The sequence below is a fragment of the Rattus norvegicus genome, chromosome 9, assembly GCF_021556685.1.
Source record: "Rattus norvegicus strain SHRSP/BbbUtx chromosome 9, alternate assembly SHRSP_T2T, whole genome shotgun sequence".
NCBI classification, from domain to species: domain Eukaryota; kingdom Metazoa; phylum Chordata; class Mammalia; order Rodentia; family Muridae; genus Rattus; species Rattus norvegicus.
Window position 1 is genome coordinate 112,494,726 of NC_141542.1, and position 25,859 is coordinate 112,520,584.

The 25,859-nt window shown below is 39.7% G+C and overlaps 1 pseudogene across 1 annotated transcript in view; it reads right to left on the reverse strand.

The window, feature by feature from the left end:
- Window positions 1-908: 908 nt before the first annotated feature.
- Slco6c1l-ps1 (solute carrier organic anion transporter family member 6c1 like, pseudogene 1) overlaps window positions 909-25,859 on the reverse strand; it is an 89,916-nt pseudogene continuing 64,965 nt past the window's right edge. Inside the window, exon 9 of the transcript XR_015628964.1 lies at window positions 909-998. The product of XR_015628964.1 is annotated as a solute carrier organic anion transporter family member 6c1 like, pseudogene 1, transcript variant X2 (transcript). The remainder of the gene's footprint in view (window positions 999-25,859) is intronic.

Below are 25,859 nucleotides of genomic sequence, written 5' to 3' on the forward strand. Positions count from 1 at the left end.
GAAAGTCAAATGGGAAATGATTTCAGTCTTTTTATGGTCCAGGGTAAGGTCTTTTCTTGCAGCTTTTTTAAATCCCTTCGATATTATTTGACAATATTTATAATTTTTTTTAAAATTCTGTGTAATGAGGTTTGTCGATGCAATTCCCACTGGAGGGCATTTCTCCAGTGCTTTTGGTGGGCATATTGTTTTGATCCTTCATATTGTTTTTGCTTTTGCAAGGGAACTGGGTGTGTAGATTTACGCGTCTGGCATGATATCCTAGCCTATCTGTGTTGAATGAAAGTTTACTTCTATTTTTTGTTAATGTCAAGAGATAGTTCTTTTCAGGTGAGGTAGGAAGAATGAACATGCCAGTCTTTCAGACTGAGAGACTGGGGCAAGACTGGATTGATATAGAGGTCTTAAGGATCACGTGAGGTTCTTTGGATAAAGCCTAAGGTAGTTTCCTAGTGTGGATCCCTCCTGGGTCTAGACTTAGAAAGGCAACACCTAGGCAAGGGACACAACAGAATTTCTAAAAGGCACTCAACTGTGGCTCCTCATTGGGCTTAGGATGCTGTACACTGTATGAAAAATACACTGTATGCAAAATGTGTACAATATCATTTGGTCACTGGAGGGTAGAATAGTAGGAGCTAGTTCAGACTCACCAAGAATTCGCAGATGTCGTTCCTGCCTGGAACTAGCACATGGCCTGGGCTAACAGTTCAAAGGTGAGTGAGAGACCTGGATTAGACTAAGCAAGGGGCTTGGGGATACAATTTCTGATTGGTTCTGGGCCTAAAGAGTAGTAGAGGAATGGTGGTAGCAACAACTTAGGGGCCCAAGATCAAGGCTTAGCTTCAGCAAGAGAGTTCTGAAATGGGGCTCCAGGATAGGGCAGAAACTGGGAGTAGGGAACTGAACTAGATTCCCCAGGAGAGCTTGCAGATGTGGCGCCTGCTTGGGCTGTGTCTTGAAGAGACATTGTGGATGAACGTCAGGAGAGTTTGCACCTACAAAATGTTTTACAAGTAGGAGAAACATGTGATGGCTGCATTCAATGTTTAAACTTTTTGAGCATGTGCACTTTTAAATATGAGGCTCTTAAAAACAATAATGTGTAGTGGGATCTCTTTATTATTTTAAATTTCATAATAATTTATTTTTTTAAAGAAACCTGAATAAAATCACTACTCTTTTTTTCCAATTAATAAGATATAATTGCCCACCTAGATAAGATATAGTTTGCTCCGTACACATCCATCCCTTAAGAATAGTCATAACAACCTGTAAATGTGCAGAGAGAAATCTTAACATCCGCCTCCATGTTTTCTTGGCTGCTCTCTCTCCTCGGTAAAATCACTACTCTTTAATATGTAATTTGCCATTAATCTATAGCCCCCTCTTGCTCAATGAAAATGCCAGTCAATAGTGTCTGAAGAAATGTCCCCTTTGTAGATGCCTGCAGGCTTCATATTTTCATATATATATATATATATATATATATATATATATATATATATATATATATATATATATACTGGGAAACATGGTGCCCTCTGTTGGAACAAAAAGAAAGGCATATGAGGATAAAATCGGATAATTCTTTTCTAAAAAAAATATTCTTTCTTTTACAGATCCCTAGATTAGTGGAACAACCCTCAAAACAGATGTTCAAAGAATTGGCAAACTCTTAATTTTTAAAAATGTGTACAATATCATTTGGTCATATTTTTCCCTCCCCAAACTACTCCAGCTTCTCTCCACCTCCCTACTTCCCTTTATCTTATTAGTAACCAGAAGTCCTACTATTATTTGTACAGGGAAGTCACTTGTAGAGGTGGCAGCTGTGGCTGTTTTTTTTGGGGGGGGGGTATTTTATGTACTTACATTTCATATTATTCCCTTTCCCTCCCTCTCCCATACTCCTTCCCTCTACCCCTGCTCCTATGAGGATGCTGCCACTCCTACCACCTTTTCACTCCAATCTCAACACCCTGGCATTGCCCTATATTTGGGAAATGAGCCTTTACAGAACCAAGGGCAGCTGCTTGCTTTTTTATTTTATTTATTTTATTTTCATTTTTTAACAACCTGTTAACCCTCTTGGTTAGTGCTAAGCAAAGAAGGGAGAGAGTTAGACCTGCAGCCCTGAGGAATTTCTGTTCAGCCACTTAACTCTACCAGGTATCAGTTACTTCCCTATGAACTTCTGGAAAGCAACTTTTGTATTTCATATTGCCAGGATGTTGCAAGGGTGCGGTGATTTTCTTTGTGGGGAGAACTTTGTAACATATAAGTTCATTTTTAAAAACCCTTTGCTTTTAGAAAGAAAAATAGAACCTTGGCTAAGCTACACTCCAAACAGCAGAGAATATGGGTGTAACTACACAGGAAGAATGGGACTACAGTCCACCAGAAGCTGTTCAGTGATTGTAAGTAGCATCGTGCCAGAGATGTGCATATACAAATATTTACTATAGGATAAAGGCTTATGTTTAAAATATCCTGTAATTAGGGTAACCATGCTTCAAATACATAGAGGCCTTCTTACATTAATATAGTACAGAAAACATTTTCTTTTACAAGGTGCAGTTGCATCTTTTTATTTTTAACTATTTTAAAGCTTTAATCAAAGTTAGACTCAATGTTTTATTATGAAAATTGACATAGTATAGAAAAGAAGCAAACTATAAATTAAGAAGAAAGCGAAACATTCGTAATATGCTATGGATACTTCAAACACCATGTGCATAAACTAGACGAGAAACACTTCATCCCTTGAAGAGTCGTGGCCACAGTGGGAATAACATCATGATCTTGGCCGTTACTTGTCTTTAGGGACAGGTGCTGCTAGGAAACAGAAACATAAGGCTTCCCTACCATTTGGGGTGACCATTCTGAACAGAGAGTGAAAACAATTCCCAAGCGGCATCTTGTCTGAAACAAAAAAGTATGAACAGGCGGTCAGTAGTAAGCACACAGCCAGACCCCAAGAATGGCTCCCAGAAACATACACCGGTGATTTTTCTCTTCTGAGTCCAGCATTTATGTGAGAGATGTTCATATCCTGATCATCTTAGCTGTTTAATCGCATTGACAAATCACAAATCTGCCGCCTACTTTAAAACTCTTTTCCACTCTGTAGTTTGCTCAGAATATTTATTTATTTAAGAATATATTCTGGGTCCATACTGTAGAAGAGGTTTTCTTCAAGACCTTACATCTAGTTCTAGAAATTCTCTGCAAATTACAGACGATTTACTCTCAAATTCCACCTACTTTCCTACAGTCGGCACTAGTGGTGCGCATGTTGTGAAAATATGTAGGGACTTCTTGTACTAAGTTACTTGAAGATAATGAATCCTTAAGGTAGTTTTAAAAGCCTGCTGAAGAAAATATAACTCCTTTTCTTAGTTATTGGAGGTTTTCCTGTCTTTCCTCACTTGGAATGAAACATGAATTTCATCTGAAAAATAAGGTTGTATCAGTAATTAACTTAAGGAGTTTGGTAGATGGCACAGGTAATATAGTGCATGCCACACCAAGAAACATGCTTTGGTAAATACAACATAGACCAATCATCAAAGACCCTGTGGTCAGTGTCTGACGCTTATTTATATGCATCCATTCACATGTACTTCCACTGGTACAACCACATGTATGTATGCCCACACATATTGGAATATGCATACATACATACATACACAACACACACACACACACACACACACACACACACACACATCAAATTAACTTTGAGAATTACTTGACCTATAATCATACCACTCTATAGAATAAGATTTTACTGTCTTGTGCTTTTAACCTTTTGTTTTTATTTGTGTATATTCCTGCTGTCAGACACAAAACATAAGTGAACTTCTATAAGACAGGCACTGGAGTGTTTTGATTTTTGTATGTGCATGGCTCAGTTTTGTATCTGGCACATGGCTACATGGTAAAGTTGAGGGACTAAATGAGAATTTGAATAAAATTTCTGTGGTCAGAGAACTACAAATCATTTTCTTCCACATTCATTTTTATGTTGTTCTACTGGCAAAATATCCAAGAAGGACACAACTTTTAAAAAGGGAAATTTATATTGTTGGCTCCTAGTTTCAAAGGTTTCATGTTGGTGCCCTCGCCTCCACGGTACTGAGAACCGGATGTAAGTATGCAAAGTTTAAGAAAAAGACACATACTCGGGTCATTTGTGTTACGAGACCTTTACTGTGGTTCACAGAATATATGCCCCAAGTTCGCCAGGTGGAAAATTCCAGAAAGCACAGTGGAAAAACAGGCTTATGCCCTCAGGAACAAAAAAAAGAGGAAGGGAAAAAAAAAAAACAGGAACGGATTTAAGTGTTACAGGTGCACCATCCAGGTGTACCACCCAGGTGTACCACCCAGGTGTACCGCTCAGGGCAGACAGAAAGGTCAGGGTGTTCCTTTGTTAGGAACAAAAGGCTTCCACATGCCTCAGCAAGGCTCAGCAGGGGTCAAACACTGACAGGGCCTAGGCGGGTCCACAGTTTCAGTCTCTGGTTGGATGGCTCCATTGTTTTTAGGAATGGGCAAGAAGGAAAGTCATTCTGGTAGAACAGTGGGAACACCAGGTAGCTTTTTTCATGGTGAGCAAGAAGCAAAGAGATAGAAGAAAAGTAGGGGATATGATGATCCCTTGTAAATGCATGCCCTCAGTGATCTATGTTGCCTAACAAAGTTTCTACCAGTTCCTGCCATCACCTGGCACCCAAGTCTTTGATATATGTCCCAGAGGTCACATTTAAGATCTAAACCATCCATGGCTCCCAGAATTCCTATTAAAAGGAGAGGAAAGAAAAGAAATAAAACAAAATGAAAGGAAAAAACAAAAGGTAAAATAAGATCCCTTTGAGAATTCAGAGGCAGGGCTGTCCTGGCCGTGATGGAACTGTGGTTTAACTTTCTACTGTCCTTTGTGGAACACAAGTGTTTTTAATGATCAGCATCTGTGACTTCCCCATATTACAAAGTATTTTCTGTCTATTCTACCATCTAATAAAACGATGCCATTTAGAAAGATGCATCTTTCATCTCACTTAACTGTTCCTTTTTTTTCCTACCACAAAGTCATAAACTGCCATTTAGAAAGATTCAAAACTAAATAAAAATGCCTAGACAACTATAAGGTTAAAACTTTTCTGGTTGCATTGTTTAATTCAAATGAGGATTTCTCATTTTTCACACTAGAGGGAGCCATTTACTGAAACAAGTTTTAAGGAAATGGAGAAAGCACTAAACTGTTTTCTAAAATAGCTATATTGCTTTCTAGCTTCAACAGTAGCACAGAAATATTCAGGAGGCTTCATTCACTCCCAGATCGGAGCTTTGCTACCCTTTTCTTTAACTCACCCTAATAACCTGTGCATTACTGTAGATTTTGCACTCTCAAGAGAGAGAGAGAGAGAGAGAGAGAGAGAGGGAGAGGGAGAGGGAGAGGGAGAGGGAGAGAGAGAGAGACAGAGAGAGAGAGAGAGAGAGAGAGAGAGAGAGAGAGAGAGAGACAGAGAGACAGAGAGACAGAGAGACAGAGAGAGACAGAGAGACAGAGAGAAAGGGAGAAAGGCAGGGAGAAAGAGACAGAGAGAGATGAGGATATGTGCCTGTTTAAGTGGGTGAGTGCATTCATACATTCGGGTATACATTCACACATGCGTGTGGAGGTCAAAGGTCAAGGGGAGAATTTTGTTTTCTTTGAAAAACACCAAAACACTATGAGAATATGTTTGCATTTTAATTCCAGGTATGAGATATTGGGCTACATCAGATTGTCCACAGCAACTGTGATTGGTCTTGCGCTCCAGTGGAGGTATGTTTTTTTCAGTGGCAGATAGTTTCTGTAATTGTGTGACTTAGGGAGTTCTAGTTTTTAGACGGAATATAAACGCTAGGTCCCTGAGAGATGGAGTTGCTGCAGTTGGTGGGTTGTGTTTGGATGTTGGTGGATTGATGGTTGGTGATTTTGGTTGTGTATTGTTAAGTAGTCATGCACAAAGAAAGAAGGGGAAGAAGAAGAGGAGGAGGAGGAGGAAGAAGAAGAGGAAGAGGAGGAAGAGGAGAGAAGAAGGAGAAGGAGAAGGAGAAGGAGAAGGAGAAGAAGAAGAAGAAGAAGAAGAAGAAGAAGAAGAAGAAGAAGAAGAGGAGGAGGAGGAGGAGGAGGAGGAGGAGGAGGAGGAGGAGGAGGAGGAGGAGGAGGAGGAGGAGGAGGAGGAGAAACAAGAAGAAGAAGAAATAATTAGATACCCTGATGGAAAGATCAAACTTGCTTCAAAGAATGTGATGCCCTTAATCAGCTGGAAGTAATCTAATAGTAACATTGCCCCCATTCCCTCTATCCTTCTTTCTCTCTTATCTAGTGTTAGGAATTGCCAGGGTTGAAGAAATAAGGTAGAGAAGGATGGAAAATAAACACACACACACACACACACACACACACACACACACACACACACACACACACAGAGTAGCCAAAGTTCTACTACAGATGACTTTCTCCAATCACTTTTCACCTTGAGACAGAGTCTCTCACTAAACAAAATGATAACTAGCTAGCCTTGCTGGCCAATGCACTTGAGGAATATGCATGTCACTGTCTCACTCTCTGAACCCCCAACTCCACAACCACAGGTGCTAATAGAATTATAGGCTTAAGATATAGTTGCCATTTTTTCTTGGATTCTCAAGATACCAACTCAGGTCCCCATGCTCACACAGTATGCAGTTTTCCAAATGAGGCAACTTCCTAGACTTCCATTGTATGATTTCCCTTTCTTTAATAATGATGGCAAATGTATTTTTAATATGCATCTTACCTCATTTTATATTCCGTTTGTCAAACTACCCTTCCAAATATTTTGCTTATTATTTGTTTCTATTTTTATTAATTTAAATTTTTTTACTTATTCACTTTACATCCCATTCATTGACCCTCTCCCAGCCACCTACCTCCCACAATCCTTCCCCTATTCCTGCTCCCCTTCTTCTACTGGTGGGGTAGCAGCCTCCCTGGATATTCCCCTTACCCTATCATTTCAAGTTTCTTCAAGGCTAGGTGCTTCCAGGTCCACTGAGGCTAGACGAGGCAGCCTAGCAAGTAGAATATATTCCACTTACAGGGAACAGCTTTTGGGATGGCCCCTGGTCCAGTTGCTCACGACCCACATGAAGGACAAGCTGTATATATGCTACATATGAACCAGGGGCCTATGTCCTCTCCATGTATGTTCTTTGGTTGTTAGTTCAGGCTCTGGGAGTCCCAAGAATCCACATTAGTTGACTCTGTTGGTCTTCCTATGGACTTCTTCCCCATTTGGGGCCTGTAATTCTTCCTCATATTCTTCCACAAAGTCCCCAAACTTCATCCACTGTTTGCCTGTGGGTGTCTGTATCTGAGTCAGCTGCTATGTGGGGCCTCTCAGAAGACAACATGCTTCTGTCTGCACACATAACAGTATCACTAATAGCGTCATGGATTGGTGCTTGCCAATGGGCTGGGTCTCAAAGTGGGACTGTTACTGGTTGGCCATTCCCCTAGTCTTTTCCTGTGCCTGCCTGCATTTCTTGTTGATAGGAAATGAGTTGGGTTGAAATGTTTGTGGGTAGGTTGGTGCCTCTATCACTTCACTGGGGTTCCTGCCTGGCTACGACAAGTGGCCCCTTCAGGTTCCACATCCCCAGTGTAGTGAGTCACAGGGAAGATCACCCCCATTGGTTTTTGGGCACCTCCCTTATCCCAGGTTTCTGTCTTGTCCTGGAGATGCACACCCTCAACCCCACCAGCCACCTCATCATCCAGATCAGGTGCAGATTTCCATTCCTTTTCCTTGCCATCTAGCCATCTCTCTTGTCCTTTCCCACACTTGATCCTGAACCTCCAGTCCCTTCTCCATTTCTCCTCCAAGTTCCTTCCCTCCTTCTACCTCATATGACTATTTCATTTTCCCTTCTAAGTGAGAGTTAAGCTTCCTTTCTTGGGTCTTCCTGTTTGTTGAGCTTCCTCGGGTCTGTGTTTGTTAATGTCAAGCTATACACGTACGTTCTTTTTATTACTAGAACATACAAAAGTTCCATCTGTTAAACTTACTCAAGTTAAATAAAACATGTATACACAAAGATCAATATCGATATGTTTGTAATAATTTTACTTATATGCATCCAAACTGAGAACATCATGTCACCTGGAGAGCAGATAAACTCTTCTTCATGTGCAGCATGGAACAGGGAACAGCAGTGGAAATGAAAGAACTGCACTAAATGGTCTGAATTTGCAAAGTGCAATGCTGAGTGGGGAGATTAGACACAGAAGACAGCATGCTGTAACATGTTCATGACATTTGTGCAAAATAAAGACTTCGGAAGTTTAAACTTAGGGAGACAAGACTGACTGAAACAGGGCACAAATAAATTTTGGAGGAAGAGTAGAGTATTCTATGGCTAGTTTTTCATAGTTATGTGTGCATATTCTGAATAGATATCTGATAGCACTTCCTGTTATTTGGGAAACAGAAACATCAATTAAGAAAAGGCTTAGTGAAACTGCCTGTGATTAAGTCTGTAGACACTTATCTTCATGATGATTTAGAAGAGCCAAACTGTAAGGAGAGGGGAGTTTCAGCCTGGGCTGGGTGATTCTGGGTGCTGAAACAGGCTAGGAGGACCAAACTAATCTTCCGTGTCCTTTGCTTTAATTCATACCTCCATGACTGGAACCTGTAAGCCAAATAGAGCTCTTCCCTGTGGCTTTTGACTATGGTATTTTATCACATCATCACATAGTAAAATAAGACAGTAGACTTTCTGAGAAGAAATTAACCATATATCTCAAAGGGTAGATTTGGTTCAAGTTCATTGTTGAGTCATAGTTTCTTAAATAACTTCATATTGGATGTTTTAATCTTGAGCCAGTCCAATATACGGAAACTTTTTGTGTATTTCTTACTGTATTTTAAGGCTGTGCACTGACATGATATTCAAATGAAATTATTTGCATATGAAGGGCTCAATCACATGAATGTGTTAGGGATAATGTTTGCTTTCCTAATGAATACTTCAAATTAAGTCTATGAAATTACATAGTGCTTTGTACAAATCAACTATCCATACATCTTGTTATGTCATCATAGGATACTTTTCTTACTTTTTGGATCTTGGCTAAGATCAAGCAGAGCATAAATAGGTACCATATCTCTTTTGTATAAAGGTAAAGAGTATTATATTATCAAATAGTAAAATAAAATGATTGGTATTAGAAGAACATTCTGAGATATAACATATGCATAAACTTAGACATGCATATGTATAGGTTACATAATTCTTGTGAGATAAAAGTCAATTTCTCCTTGTGTGTTAGATAATGAATATAATATCTAGAGTGTATCGTGGTTTTCTTCTTTACTGAGATGTCTTTGGTGGTCATTATTCTCCTGGGATAAGTGCCTGAATCTATAGTCTTGCCAGTCCTTTCAGAAATAACTGAAAAAGTCAGCTTCTCTTGGAGGGAAGTCTCTCTTTGTCTCAAAGGACTCACAATGATGCTGTAGTTTGTAGTATTGTTGCTTGAGTTATGTCACTGAACTCTCTGGCATCAGGTTCTGCAAGACATGATGTGCTTAACAATGAGAAAAGGGGTAAGGTGTGATTGTCAAAAAAAAAAGGACAGAGCACAGAAACATAATTCTCCATCCTTCCTTTAGTGCCAATACTGAAATTACAGAAGGAAAATGTCTGATTTTTAAGCCAGCCATGTCCACAAGAGTTCTAGGATATCCAGTGCTATAGAAAGAAACCCTATCTCAAAGAAACAAAACAAAACAAAAACAAAAAAAGAGAAATAACCAACTGAAATAATTATCTTTATGGGTCCAGTAAACATGTTTTTCTGTGAAGGTGACTTTGCTCTGGCTACAATACTATTCATAGTTGTAACTGAATAAAGTATTAATTTCTGGAGTTTGCATGTTATTATCTGTTTAAAATTTAATATAAAATTTTTGATCATCATACTAAAACCCACACTAAGAAAATCCTTTTTGGAATGAAAAAAGCAATTTTACTTTTGCTTTTTTACTTTGAAATTTTATGTTCAAATTATCTGGAAAGAATTAGATATAAAACTTGTTTCAAACTCTGACCCCTTGTGGAGTCCAGCAGTCGGAGTGTTGGCTCTGAAGTTACGAGAGCAGGAGAGCTGATCTTGTGTCTGACTGTATGTGCCTGTCACCTCTCCTTCCTAGCTAAAGACATGTACCTCTGGAGTGAAGGCATTGGTAAGGGTGAGAGATCTGAGGACACGAGAGCCAGAGATCTGACTCTGTCCCTTGCTGACTGAGGGAGTAGGTGAGCCAGCTAGAGTAGTGATGGTGAGCTAGACTTTCTGGTGTAGGTGCAAGAGAGCTGACCGTCCGACAATCTCAGTTACCACCAAAGCCTAGATCCAGGGTTTAAAGTTGGATCATCCCAGCATCTATCCCATCTCTGATCTGTTACAGCAAGTGAAAGGGCTGGTACTACAGATCCAAAGACACACGATCTCCATAACACAGGGCAATAACAAGATATGTGAGGGGAGTCCCCATGAAATTCCAGTACAGATAGTGTAGCAGAAAACAGAAGCCTTGAAACAGACCAGTGACTCATTGCAAGAAATGTTTACAAGTAAAGATATATAGACAGAAGGGTATACTGAGTGGCGCACTGAGAAACACTACAGCTTCCATGACAAGATTTTTTTAAATCCTGTCTTTTATTTTATTTTATTTTATTTTGTGGGGGAGGTTGAAAGGGTGGGGAGCAGATATGAGGGGAGATGGGTAGGATTACAGTGCATGATGTGAAATTCACGAAGGATCAGTAAGAAATTCTTAAGTTTAATTTTCGGTGGATGACTTGTATATTGTTCCTTTTCATCTCCTTCCAGTGAGTTTCATAACCACAGAAACTATGTGTCATGTATTCACTGCTAGAGCTCTAGCATAAAAAGTAATGGCTACCATACAATCAATATCCAGCAAGTACTTGTTAATTTATGCATCATCTTGTTCGTGGTTTCTTTAATTAGAGAGAAAAAGAAGAGAATGCCATTAATAAACTCAGGACCTTTAACCTAATTTTATATCAAAATTTAACTCAAATTCTTTGAGTGGGTGGTGACTATATATATATATATATATATATATATATATATATAGAGAGAGAGAGAGAGAGAGAGAGAGAGAGAGAGAGAGAGAACTCACTGACCTCCAGGGTTGCTGATTCCTTTGTTGGGTATCTGACATTTTCTGTGTGCTTCTGTGGGACTGTAATGTCCCAAGGTCAATTGGAGGAAGGATAGAGACAGCTTCAACCCAGGGAATCTCAGACATGAGGACACGAGGAGTTGACTACCTCCCCTCTCTCTCATAGGAATTTCCTCCTCTGACAGTTATCAGGCTTCATTCCTTGTTTGAATATTAAATGTACCTGCACCCCCTGGGCCTGACAGCCCCTGACTATTCAGAGGTAGTATCTTCTAACACCCCTGCCCTAGCCACCTTCCGGTGGACATAAATACAACCCCCTTCCCCAGTACACTGAAGCAGTTCTTTGAAGCTGTTCTGGAGTGTGCCCTTTGCCTGTGCCCCATCACTGATCAAGACAGTGTCTGTAAGGAATACCTTCTGTACCTTATTGCTAGAAAAAAACATCCAAGTACTTTAAAAACGGTTACCTATAAATGGCAGGAGGAATTAAGGAAAAGTTCTTATTTGCACAGATTTGTGCAATAGTGATATAACTGTCAAAATAGATGATCAGAGTTGATAAGCCAATTTTTAAATTGTTTATTGGTTACTTTGTTTTATTATATTTCAAATGTTATTTCCCTTCCTGGTTTACCCTCTGAAAACCCCGCATTTCCCCTCCTACACCTGTCTCCATGAGAGTGCTCCCTCACCAACCCACCCATTCCTGCCCCACCACCCTAGCATTTCCCTACACTGGGGCAACAATTCTTCACAGGGCCACGGGCTTCTCCTCTCTTGATGCCAGACAAGGCCATCCTCTGCTACATATGCAGCTAGAGACGGGGTCCCTTCATGTGTGTTCTTCAGTTGATGGTTTCTTGGAAATAGTTCTACCTGAGGACCTAGCTATATGTCTGGCATTGTTGGCTTATGGGATCCATGGAAACCACCAAATAACTCAGGCCAAGACCAAGAATGTTGTTAGTTTTCCACAAACTGATGGTAAGGCCTTCCTGGTGAACACAACACTTACATAACTCACTGACTGAACTTGAGGAAGTTGTGCTGATACCTACGTAGAGCCTTCACGCCTACCAGCTAGTATTCATACATAAGGTACTGTAAGTTACTCTGCATGCTACAGAGGAAAACCGCAAGCACCAAATCTAGCTGCAAAACCTGTGATCTACAATAATGGTCTTTCTGAAAATATGTTGACTCAATAGTGACACAAATGTTGTTATAGTAACCAACACATATCTGCCTGGATTTAAGGCCACTCTATGTAATGGAACCCATGCCCAACATTTCGTAGTGGCCAAGACTAATGGCCACATATGTCATGGGCCCAGAGAGAAACCTAATACTAGCAAAATATACCCATAAAGTGACTCCTAGTGTAATTCATATATATACAATGGTCGTGGGCATATACCTACTCTTGGACATATACCTAAATGATGCTCCAACATACAATAAGAACACATGCTCACAGTAGCCTTATTTATAAGAGCCAGATGCTGTAGATAACCCAGATATCTCTCAACAGAGGAATGGATACAAAAAAGTGCAGGTACATTTATACAATGAAATACTACTCAGCCATGAAAAACAATGACTTCATGAAATTCACAGATAAATGGATAGAACTAGAAAATATCATCCTGAGTGAGGTAACACAGTCACAAAAGAACACACATGGTACATATGCACTGATAACTTTCTGTTAGGAAAAAAACTTGGAATACCCATGATACAACTTGCGGTCCACATGAAGGTCAATAAAAAGGAAGAGCAAAGTGTGGGTGTCTCAGTCCTACTTAGAAGAGGGAATAACATAATCATGGGAGGGACTTGTAAGACAGGAGGGAAAGAGAAAAAAAGGGGGGCAGGACTAGGTGCAGGAGGAGGAAGATAAGCTATACAGAGCATCAGGAAATTGTCCAGAGGTGTGAAGTAATAGGGCATTGGAAACTGGGGGTAGCCACCAGCAAGTCCCAGATGCCAGAAAAGCAAGAAACTCCCAGGACCCAACAGGAATGACAGCTGACATACCCAACCAAGGGGAGAGAGACCCTGTAGAGACCATAACCAGTGGATAGGCAGGGTTCCTGCTTGAGGGATGGGGCTACCCACTCTTCACAAAATTTTAACGCAGAATTGTTCCTGTCTAAATGAAATACAGGGACAAAGAGTAGATCAGAGGCTGAAGAAAAGGCCATCCAGAGACTGCCCCACCTTGGGATATGAGCCACCAAACCCCATACACTTGCTGATGCTAAGGAGTACTTGCTGACAAGAGCCTGATATGGATGTCTCCTAATGGATGTCTCCTAAGAGGCTCTCTCATAACCTTACAGATACAGATGTGGATCCTTGCAATCAACAATCAGACTGAGCATGGGGATCCCAATGGAGGAGTTTCAGGAAGGACTGAAGGAGCTGAAGGATTTGCAATCCCATAGGTAGAACAACAGTATCAACTAACCAGAGTTGCCAAATTTTTAAAAATATTTTTATGTAATATATTTTGGTCATATGTTTCACTCCTTCAACTTCTTCAGATCTTCTTCACTTTCCTACCTCCCTTTGTCTTATGGGTAAGCAGAACTCCTACAATGATTTAACCAAAGACTAGACTTATGAGGTTCAGGGTCCATTTTTATGATAATCCAGTAGAGGGCGCCAAGTTTCAGAGTTAAAAAAGAAAAGAAAAGAAAAAAAAAAAAAAAAAAGACAAAGAAAATGAAAATCTGCCAGCTTCAGTGGAGAATGAATGAAAACCAGGACAACTGAATGCTTGCTGCCAGAAGGGATTACTGGCTCTACCTACAGTCCCTAAGGTCTGCTACTAATAAGAACTGTCAAGCCAGCCAACACCAGAGACAACCAGGTAGCTAAATGTCAGTGCAAGAACACAACAAAAGCCAGGGCAATGTGGCACCATCAAAACCCAGCTCTCCTACTACAGTAAACTGTGGATATGCTAACACACTTGAAGAGCAAGACAATGACCTTAAATTTAATTTTTGAAGGTTATGGACGCCTTTAAAGATGAAATTAATAAATTCCTTAACTGAAAAAAGAAAAAACAAAAAACAAAACCAAAACCAAAAACACAATGAAAGTGAAAGAGTCCTTCAAAGAGGAAGAAAATAAAAAGAAATAGAGGAAAATACAATCGTGCTGGTGAAGGAAATGAATAAAACTCTCTTAGACTTTAAAATGTCAATATAATCAACAAAGAAAACACTAAATGGCAATAATCCTGGAGATGGAAAACCTAGGAAAGAGAACAGGAACTACAGATGCAAGCATCACAAACAGAATACAAGAGAAGGGAGAGAGACTCTCAGGCAAAGAAGAGATGAAAGAAAAATTGACAGATGGGTCAAAGAAAATGCCAAATCTACAAAGTTTCTAAGTCAAAATATCCAGAAATTTAGAACACTATGAATAGACCAAGCCTAAGACTAATAGGAATAGCAGAGAATGAAGCAATCCTTTTTAAAGGACCAGAAAATATTTTCAACAAAATCATAGAAGAAAACTTCCCTAACCTACAGAAAAAGATTGCTACAGACATACAAGAAGGTTACAGAGCACCACATAATTGGACTAGAAAAGAAAATCCTCCTGCTACATAAAATAAAAGCACCAAATATATAGAACAAAAAAGAATATATATATGATATATATCATATATATATATATAGGCTGACCTATCAGAAGTAAACCTGACTTCTCAGCAGAGACTCTAAAAGCCATACAGGCATGAACTGATGTCTTCTAAGGGACCACAGATAATCAGTCCAGCCCTCACTACTATACCTTGAAAGCAAAACTTCAATCACTGTAGATGGAGAAACCAAAATATACCTACCAGAAGAAAACCAAATTTAAGCAATACCTTTCTACTATCCAGCCATACAGAGGATACTAGAAGACAAATTGTAACAAAAGGAGGGTATCTAAACCCAAAGAAAACGCAAGAAATTAAACATCTCACAGCAATACCAAAAGAACACACACACACACACACACACACACACACACACACCTCACCACCACCACCACCACCACCACCACCATCAAATTACTGGTAATGAATATCTCCCAATGTCAGTGGACCCAGTTCACCAATGAAAAACCCAGACTAACAGACTGAATGCATAAAGAGATCCCGTCATTCTGGTGCATACATGAAATACATCTCAGCAACAAAGATAGATACTAACTCAGAGTAAAATGATGAAAAAAGGTTTTCCAAGCAAATGAACCCAAGAAACAAGCTGGAGTAGCCATTCTAATATTTAATAAAACAGACTTTCAGCCAAAAGAAATCAAAAGAGATGGGGAAGGCACTTCATACTCATCAAAGGAAAAACCCATGAAGATGTCATCTCAATTCTGAACATATATGTCCCCAATTCTAAACATCCATGTTCTGAATGCAAAGGCACCTACATTTGCAAATGAAACATTACTAAAGCTTAAATCGCACATCCGTCGACCCCCACACATCAATAGTGGGAGACTTCAAAACTCCTATCTCACCAATGGACAGATCACCGAAACAGAAACTAAACAGGAAAATAATGAAACTAACATGTTATGAATGAAAAGGACCTAATACATATCTGCAGAAACTTTTACCCAAACACAAAAGAATATATCTTGTTAAGAGTATCTCAGGAAACCTTCTACAAAATTGACCACGTTGTTACAAAGCAAGCGTCAACAGATACAAGAAGATTCAAATAACCTCTTGAATCTTATTAAACCACGATTGATTATAGCTGGACTTCAACAACAACAGAAACAACAAAATCAGAAATGAAAAGGAAGACATATATCAACAGATGCTGAGGAAATTAAAAGAAAAAAAAGATTCCTTAGATCTTACATGCAAAAGCTTGTACTTCACAAAATTGGAAAACCTAAATATACTGGATGATTTTCTAGACAGATTACACTTATCCAACTTAGATCAAGATCAGGAGAACTATGTAAGTCGTCCTATAACATCTGAGGAAAGGGAAGCAGTCACTAAATTAATTTCTCCTAACTAAAAGAATCCCAGGGTCAGATGGTTTTAGCACAGAAATATACCTAACTTTCAAAGAAGAGCTAATAACAATTCTCCCCAAACTAAAGAAGGAATATTGCCAAACTTATTCAATGAGGCCACAGTCACCATGATACTAACCCACACAAAGACTAATCAGAGAAAGAGAATTTCAGACATTCTCCCTTAGGAATATTGATGCAAAACTACTGAATAAAATACTCTAAACTGAATCAAAGAACATTTCAAAGACAGAATTCACCATGATCAAGTATGCTTCACTCTAGGGATATAGGCATAGTTCAATGCATGAACATCCATTATTGTAATCTACCATATAAACACATTGGAAGAAAAAAAATCATATGATTATCTCTTTAGTTGTTGAAAAAGCTGTTGAGAGAATCCAATACCCCAGTGTTGAATGTCTTTGAGTGAGCATGGATACAAGGCGCATGTGTAAACACTGTAAAGATAATATACAGCAAGTCAATAACCAACAGCAAATTAAATGTAGACGAACTTAAAGCAACTCCACTAAAATCAAGGATAAGGCAAGGGCGCCCGTTTTCTCACTATCTGTTCAGTATAATACTTTATTTCTAGCTAGAGCAGTAAGACAATTAATGGAGGTCAAGTATACACAAATTAGTAAAAGAACTCAAAATAATGCTATTTGCAGATGAAATCAAGGAAACAGCACTCCTCATAATAGCCACAAGTAATATAAAATACTTTGGTATACCGCTCAGCTAGCAAGTCAAACACCTGCATGACTAAAACTACAAGTCTGTGAAGAATGAAATTGAAGAAGATATCAGAAGTTAGAACGGTCTCCCTTCTTTATGAATAGATAAGATTAATGTAGTAAAAATGGCCATCTTACCAATAGCAATCTACATATTCAATGCAATTCCCAACAAAGCTCTAAGAAAACTCTTCTCTACTGAACTTGAAAGAATAATACGCAACATCATATAAGCAAAACAAAAAAACAAAAACAAACAAACAGACAGACAGAATACCTGAAACAATTGTGTACCTTAAAAGAACTTCTGGATATATCACAATCCCTAACATCAAGCTGTACTACAGAGAAATACTGATAAACTTGAATCATGACCTACTAGTGTTTATGAGACAATGGCAAATTTAATCCAATGTCTGGAGAACTTGAGTTATGAGGCACACCTTTAATAGCATGAAGGAGGCCGAGGCAGGCAGCAGAATGCAGGGTCCTCGTTGCGTATCCATTTTGTTAATCTATTTCTTTTTTTTTTTTATTAACTTGAGTATTTCTTATATACATTTCGAGTGTTATTCCCTTTCCCGGTATCCGGGCAAACATACCCCTCCCCCCTCCCCTTCCTTATGGGTGTTCCCCTCCCGACCCTCCCCCCATTGCCGCCCTCCCCCCACCAGTCTAGTTCACTGGGGGTTCAGTCTTAGCAGGACCCAGGGCTTCTCCTTCCACTGGTGCTCTTACTAGGATATTCATTGCTACCTATGAGGTCAGAGTCCAGGGTCAGTCCATGTATAGACTTTAGGTAGTGGCTTAGTCCCTGGAAGCTCTGGTTGCTTAGCATTGTTGTACATATGGGGTCTCGAGCCCCTTCAAGATCTTCCAGTTCTTTCTCTGATTCCTTCAACGGGGGTCCTATTCTCAGTTCAGTGGTTTGCTGCTGGCATTCGCCTCTGTATTTGCTGTATTCTGGCTGTGTCTCTCAGGAGCGATCTACATCCGGCTCCTGTCGGTCTGCACTTCTTTTCTTCATCCATCTTGTCTAATTGGGTTGCTGTATATGTATGGGCCACATGTGGGGCAGGCTCTGAATGGGTGTTCCTTCAGTCTCTGTTTTAATCTTTGCCTCTCCCTTCCCTGCCAAGGGTATTCTTTTTCCTCATTTAAAGAAGGAGTGAACCATTCACATTTTGATCATCTGTCTTGAGTTTCATTTGTTCTAGGCATCTAGGGTAATTCAAGCATTTGGGCTAATAGCCACTTATCAATGAGTGCATACCATGTATGTCTTTCTGTGATTGGGTTAGCTCACTCAGGATGATGTTTTCCAGTTCCAACCATTTGCCTACGAATTTCACAAAGTCGTTGTTTTTGATAGCTGAGTAATATTCCATTGTGTAGATGTACCACATTTTCTGTATCCATTCCTCTGTTGAAGGGCATCTGGGTTCTTTCCAGCTTCTGGCTATTATAAATAAGGCTGCAATGAACATAGTGGAACATGTGTCTTTTTTATATGTTGGGGCATCTTTTGGGTATATGCTCAAGAGAGGTATAGCTGGATCCTCAGGCAGTTCAATGTCCAATTTTCTGAGGATCCTCCAGACTGATTTCCAGAATGGTTGTACCAGTTTGCAATCCCACCAACAATGGAGGAGTGTTCCTCTTTCTCCACAGCCTCGCCAGCATCTGTTGTCCCCTGAGTTTTTGATCATAGCCATTCTCACTGGTGTGAGGTGAAATCTCAGGGTTGTTTTGATTTGCATTTCCCTTATGACTAAAGATGTTGAACATTTCTTTAGGTGTTTCTCAGCCATTCGGCATTCCTCAGCTGTGAATTCTTTGTTTAGCTCTGAACCCCATTTTTTAATAGGGTTATTTGTTTCCCTGCGGTCTAACTTCTTGTGTTCTTTGTATATTTTGGATATAAGGCCTCTATCTGTTGTAGGATTGGTAAAGATCTTTTCCCAATCTGTTGGTTGCCGTTTTGTCCTAACCACAGTGTACTTTGCCTTACAGAAGCTTTGCAGTTTTATGAGATCCCATTTGTTGATTCTTGATCTTAGAGCGTAAGACATTGGTGTTTTGTTTAGGAAATTTTTTCCAGTGCCCATGTGTTCCAGATGCTTCCGTAGTTTTTCTTCTATTAGTTTGAGTGTGTCTGGTTTGATGTGGAGGTCCTTGATCCACTTGGACTTAAGCTTTGTACAGGGTGATAAGCATGGATCGATCTGCATTCTTCTACATGTTGACCTCCAGTTGAACCAGCACCATTTGCTGAAAATGCTATCTTTTTTCCATTGGATGGCTTTGGCTCCTTTGTCAAAAATCAAGTGACCATAGGTGTGTGGGTTCATTTCTGGGTCTTCAATTCTATTCCATTGGTCTATCTGTCTGTCTCTGTACCAATACCATGCAGTTTTTATCAGTATTGCTCTGTAATACTGCTTGAGTTCAGGGATAGTGATTCCCCCTGAAGTCCTTTTATTGTTGAGGATAGTTTTAGCTATCCTGGGTTTTTTGTTATTCCAGATGAATTTGCAAATTGTTCTGTCTAACTCTTTGAAGAATTGGATTGGTATTTTGATGGGGATTGCATTGAATCTGTAGATTGCTTTTGGTAAAATGGCCATTTTTACTATATTAATCCTGCCAATCCATGAGCATGGGAGATCTTTCCATCTTCTGAGGTCTTCTTCAATTTCCTTCTTCAGTGTCTTGAAGTTCTTATTGTACAGATCTTTTACTTGCTTTGTTAAAATCACACCGAGGTACTTTATATTATTTGGGTCTATTATGAAGGGTGTCGTTTCCCTAATTTCTTTCTCGGCTTGTTCCTCTTTTGTATAGAGGAAGGCAACTGATTTATTTGAGTTAATTTTATACCCAGCCACTTTGCTGAAGTTGTCTTCAGCTTTAGTAGTTCTCTGTGGAACTTTTGGGATCACTTAAATATACTATCATATCATCTGCAAATAGTGATATTTTGACTTCTTCTTTTCCGATCTGTATCCCCTTGATCTCCTTTTGTTGTTTGATTGCTCTGGCTAGAACTTCAAGAACTATATTGAATAAGTAGGGAGAGAGTGGGCAGCCTTGTCTAGTCCCTGATTTTAGTGGGATTGCTTCAAGTTTCTCTCCATTTAGTTTAATGTTAGCAACTGGTTTGCTGTATATGGCTTTTACTATGTTCAGGTATGGGCCTTGAATTCCTATTCTTTCCAGGACTTTTATCATGAAGGGTTGTTGAATTTTGTCAAATGCTTTCTCAGCGTCTAATGAAATGATCATGTGGTTTTGTTCTTTCAGTTTGTTTATATAATGGATCACGTTGATGGTTTTCCATATATTAAACCATCCCTGCATGCCTGGGATGAAGCCTACTTGGTCATGGTGGATGATTGTTTTGATGTGCTCTTGGATTCGGTTTGCCAGAATTTTGTTGAGTATTTTTGCGTCGATATTCATAAGGGAAATTGGTCTGAAGTTCTCTTTCTTTGTTGGGTCTCTGTGTGGTTTAGGTATAAGAGTAATTGTCGCTTCGTAGAAGGTATTCGGTAGTGATCCATCTGTTTCAATTTTGTGGAATAGTTTGGATAATATTGGTATGAGGTCTTCTATGAAGGTTTGATAGAATTCTGCACTAAACCCGTCTGGACCTGGGCTCTTTTTGGTTGGGAGACCTTTAATGACTGCTTCTATTTCCTTAGGAGTTATGGGGTTGTTTATCTGGTTTATCTGTTCCTGATTTAACTTCGGTTCCTGGTATCTGTCTAGGAAATTATCCATTTCCTGAAGATTTTCAAGTTTTGTTGAATATAGGTTTTTATAGTAAGATCTGATGATTTTTTGAATTTCCTCTGAATCTGTAGTTATGTCTCCCTTTTCATTTCTGATTTTGTTAATTTGGACACACTCTCTGTGTCCTCTCGTTAGTCTGGCTAAGGGTTTATCTATCTTGTTGATTTTCTCAAAGAACCAACTTTTGGTTCTGTTGATTCTTTCTATGGTCCTTTTTGTTTCTACTTGGTTGATTTCAGCTCTGAGTTTGATTATTTCCTGCCTTCTACTCCTCCTGGGTGTATTTGCTTCTTTTTGTTCTAGAGCTTTTAGGTGTGCTGTCAAGCTGCTGACATATGCTCTTTCCTGTTTCTTTCTGCAGGCACCCAGCGCTATGAGTTTTCCTCTTAGCACAGCTTTCATTGTGTCCCATAAGTTTGGGTATGTTGTACCTTTATTTTCATTAAATTCTAAAAAGTTTTTAATTTCTTTCTTTATTTCTTCCTTGACCAGGTTATCATTGAGTAGAGCATTGTTCAATTTCCAAGTATATGTGGGCATTCTTCCTTGATTGTTATTGAAGACCAGTTTTAGGCCGTGGTGGTCCGATAGCACGCATGGGATTATTTCTATCTTTCTGTACCTGTTGAGGCCCGTTTTTTGACCAATTATATGGTCAATTTTGGAGAAAGTAGCATGAGGAGCTGAGAAGAAGGTATATCCTTTTGCTTTAGGATAGAATGTTCTATAAATATCCGTTAAGTCCATTTGGCTCATGACTTCTCTTAGTCTGTCTACATCTCTGTTTAATTTCTGTTTCCATGATCTGTCCATTGATGAGAGTGGTGTGTTGAAATCTCCCACTATTATTGTGTGAGGTGCAATGTGTGTCTTGACCTTTAGTAAGGTTTCTTTTACATATGTAGGTGCCCTTGTATTTGGGGCATAGAAATTAAGATTGAGAGTTCATTTTGATGGATTTTTCCTTTGATGAATATGAAGTGTCCTTCCTTATCTTTTTTGATGACTTTTAGTTGAAAATTGATTTTATTTGATATTAGAATGGTTACTCCAGCTTGCTTCTTCTGACCATTTGCTTGGAAAATTGTTTTCCAGGCTTTCACTCTGAGGTAATGTCTGTCTTTGTCTCTGAGGTGTGTTTCCTGTAGGCAGCAGAATGTAGGGTCCTCGTTGCGTATCCAGTTTGTTAATCTATGTCTTTTTATTGAGGAGTTGAGGCCATTGATGTTGAGAGATATTAAGGAATAGTGATTATTGCTTCCCGTTATATTCATATTTGGATGTGAGGTTATGTTTGTGTGCTTTTCTTCTCTTTGTTTTGTTGCCAAGATGATTAGTTTCTTGCTTCTTCTAGGGTATAGCTTGCCTCCTTATGTTGGGCTTTACCATTTATTATCCTTTGTAGTGCTGGATTTGTAGAAAGATATTGTGTAAATTTGGTTTTGTCATGGAATATCTTGGTTTCTCCATCTATGTTAATGGAGAGTTTTGCAGGATACAGTAACCTGGGCTGGCATTTGTGTTCTCTTAGGGTCTGTATGACATCAGTCCAGGATCTTCTGGCCTTCATAGTTTCTGGCGAGAAGTCTCGTGTGATTCTGATAGGTCTGCCTTTATATGTTACTTGACCTTTTTCCCTTACTGCTTTTAATATTCTTTCTTTATTTTGTGCATTTGGTGTTTTGACTATTATGTGACGGGATGTGTTTCTTTTCTGGTCCAATCTATTTGGAGTTCTGTAGGCTTCTTGTATGCCTATGGGTATCTCTTTTTTTAGGTTAGGGAAGTTTTCTTCTATGATTTTCTTGAAGATATTTACTGGTACTTTGAGCTGGGAGTCTTTACTCTCTTCTATACCTATTATCCTTAGGTTTGATGTTCTCATTGAGTCCTGGATTTCCTGTATGTTTTGGACCAGTAGCTTTTTCCGCTTTACATTATCTTTGACAGTTGAGTCAATGATTTCTATGGAATCTTCTGCTCCTGAGATTCTCTCTTCCATCTCTTGTATTCTGTTGGTGAAGCTTGTATCTACAGCTCTTCTTTTGGTTTTCTATATCCAGGGTTGTTTCCATGTGTTCTTTCTTGATTGCTTCTATTTCCATTTTTAATTCCTTCAACTGTTTGATTGTGTTTTCCTGGAATTCTTTAAGGGATTTTTGCGATTCCTCTCTGTAGGCTTCTACTTGTTCTCTAAGGGAGTTCTTCACATCTTTCTTGAAGTCCTCCAGCATCATGATCAAATATGATTTTGAAACTAGATCTTGCTTTTCTGGTGTGTTTGGATATTCTGTGTTTGCTTTGGTGGGAGAATTGGGCTCCGATGATGCCATGTAGTCTTGGTTTCTGTTGCTTGGGTTCCTGCACTTGCCTCTCGCCATCAGATTATCTCTAGTGTTACTTTGTTCTGCTATTTCTGACAGTGGCTAGACTGTCCTATAAGCCTGTGTGTCAGGAGTGCTGTAGACCTGTTTTCCTCTCTTTCAGTCAGTTATGGGGACAGAGTGTTCTGCTTTCGGGCGTGTAGTTTTTCCTCTCTACAGGTCTTCAGCTGTTCCTGTGGGCCTGTGTCTTGAGTTCACCAGGCAGCTTTCTTGCAGCAGAAAAGTTGGTCTTACCTGTGGTCCCGAGGCTCAAGTTCGCTCGTGGGGTGCTGCCCACGGGCTCTCTGCGGCGGCAGCAACCAGGAATACCTGTGCCGCCCCTTCCGGGAGCTTCAGTGCACCAGGGTTCCAGATGGCCTTTGGTGTTTTCCTCTGGCGTCCGAGATGTATGTGCAGAGAGCAGTCTCTTCTGGTTTCCCAGGCTTGTCTGCCTCTCTGAAGGTTTAGCTCTCCCTCCCACGAGATTTGGGTGCAGAGAACTGTTTATCCGGTCTGTTTCCTTCAGGTTCCGGAGGTGTCTCAGGCAGGGGTCCTGCCGCTCCTGGGCCCTCCCCCACGGGAGCCCAGAGGCCTTATACAGTTTCCTCTTGGGCCAGGGATGTGTGCAGGGGTGGGTAGTGTTGGTGGTCTCTTCCTCTCTGCAGCCTCAGGAGTGCCCACCTGACCAGGCGGTGAGGCCTCTTTCCCAAGGGGTCTGGGAGCAGAGAGCTGCTGCTGGCTGTGATCCGCGGGCGTGGGACCTCAGGCAAACACAGGACGTGCCCGGTCCTAGATGAACTCTGCCTCTGTGTGTCCCGATCTCACCAGGCAGCTCTCTTGCAGCAGACAAGTTGGTCTTACCTGTGGCTCCTCCAGTTTGCTCACGGGGTGCTGCCCACGGGCTCTCTGCAGCGGCAGCAACCAGGAAGCTCTTTCTTTCTTTCTTTCTTTCTTTCTTTTTTTTTTTTTTTCCGGAGCTGGGGACCGAACCCAGGGCCTTGCGCTTCCTAGGTAAGCGCTCTACCACTGAGCTAAATCCCCAGCCCCTCTTTCTTTCTTTCTTTCTTTCTTTCTTTCTTTCTTTCTTTCTTTCTTTCTTTTTTCCTTCCTTCCTTCCTTTCTTTTCTTCTTCTTTTTCTTCCTTCCTTCCTTCCTTTCTTTTCTTCTTCTTCTTCTTCCTCTTCTTCTTCTTCCTCTTCTTCTTCTTCCTCTTCTTCTTCCTCTTCTTCTTCCTCTTCTTCTTCTTCCTCTTCTTCTTCTTCCTCTTCTTCTTCTTCTTCTTCCTCCTCCTCCTCCTCCTCCTCCTCCTCCTTCATCCCTCCATCCCTCCCTCCCTCTCCCAGCCCCCCTGTCTGGCTGTGGGATCCTGTATTTGTTCCCATATACTGCATGATAAGCTTCTCTAAGGTTGGCTAATCGAAGCACTTATTTATGAATATAGAAGGATGTTATTAGAAGGCATTTCATGCATTGGTTGCTTTATCAAAACAGTAGTATGAAGTTTTACTCTGTTTCCATGGCCTTTGGTACCTCAGGTTGTTGCCCACTCAAGCAATGTTGGGTATGGCTTCCATTCTCATGAAGTGCTCTCATGGCCAACATCAACATAAATGGAGCAAACTCAAAGTTATTTTAGTATCAGGAACACTACAAGGTTGTCTATTCCCTCTGTACCTCCTCAATAGACCTTAAAATCTTGGTTAGAGCAAGAAGGTAACTGAAAGAAATTACAGGAATACAAATTAGAAAGGAAGAAGTACCTTTATTCACAGGACATTTGATAGTATATGTAAGTGAGCCTAAAAATTAGATCAGGAATCTCATATAGCTATGTAAACACTTTGAGCAAAGTAGCTGGATATAAACTGAATTCATAAAGTTACCAGACCTCCAGTGTACAACTGACAAATAGACTGAGAAAAAAAATCAGGGAAATCACACTATTCATGATAGCTTCAATACTGTAAAATATCTTGGTGGAACTCTAACCAAATAAGTAGAAGTGTTTCATAATAAAAAATTTGGACATTGAATAAAAGAATTCAAGATATCAGAAAATAGAAAGATAACTCATGATCATGGATTAAATTAGAATTAAATAGAATTAATACAGTAAAAATGGTACTCTAGCAAAAGCAATCTACAGATTTAATTCAATCCAAATTAAATTCCAAAACAATTATTTTCAGATCTTAAATATCATAGGGAAACACCAAAGACCCAGGATAGTGAAAACAAACAGGAAAAGAACTGCTGGAGGTATTCTCATCACCAATATCAAGTGGTACTAAAAATGATAGTAAAAAAATAGCATCATGTTGGCACAAAAAAGTAACATTGATCAAAAGAATTGCAATGAAGACTCCGACATATAGCTACACATCTCTGGACACGTAATTTTTGATTAACAAGAGCAACAACAACAAAATCAACAACAAGGCAGAAATGCACACTAGGAAAAAAGACAGCATTTTCAACAAACGATGCTTACCAAACTGGACATGTGCCTGTAAAACAATCAGTATATTTATGCATATCACCACGCCCTTACTCAACAAATATAAAATATTTCCATAAAAATAAGATATACTAAACCTGATAAATTAGTAGTGGGAAATAGCCTTGGACTCATTGGCACA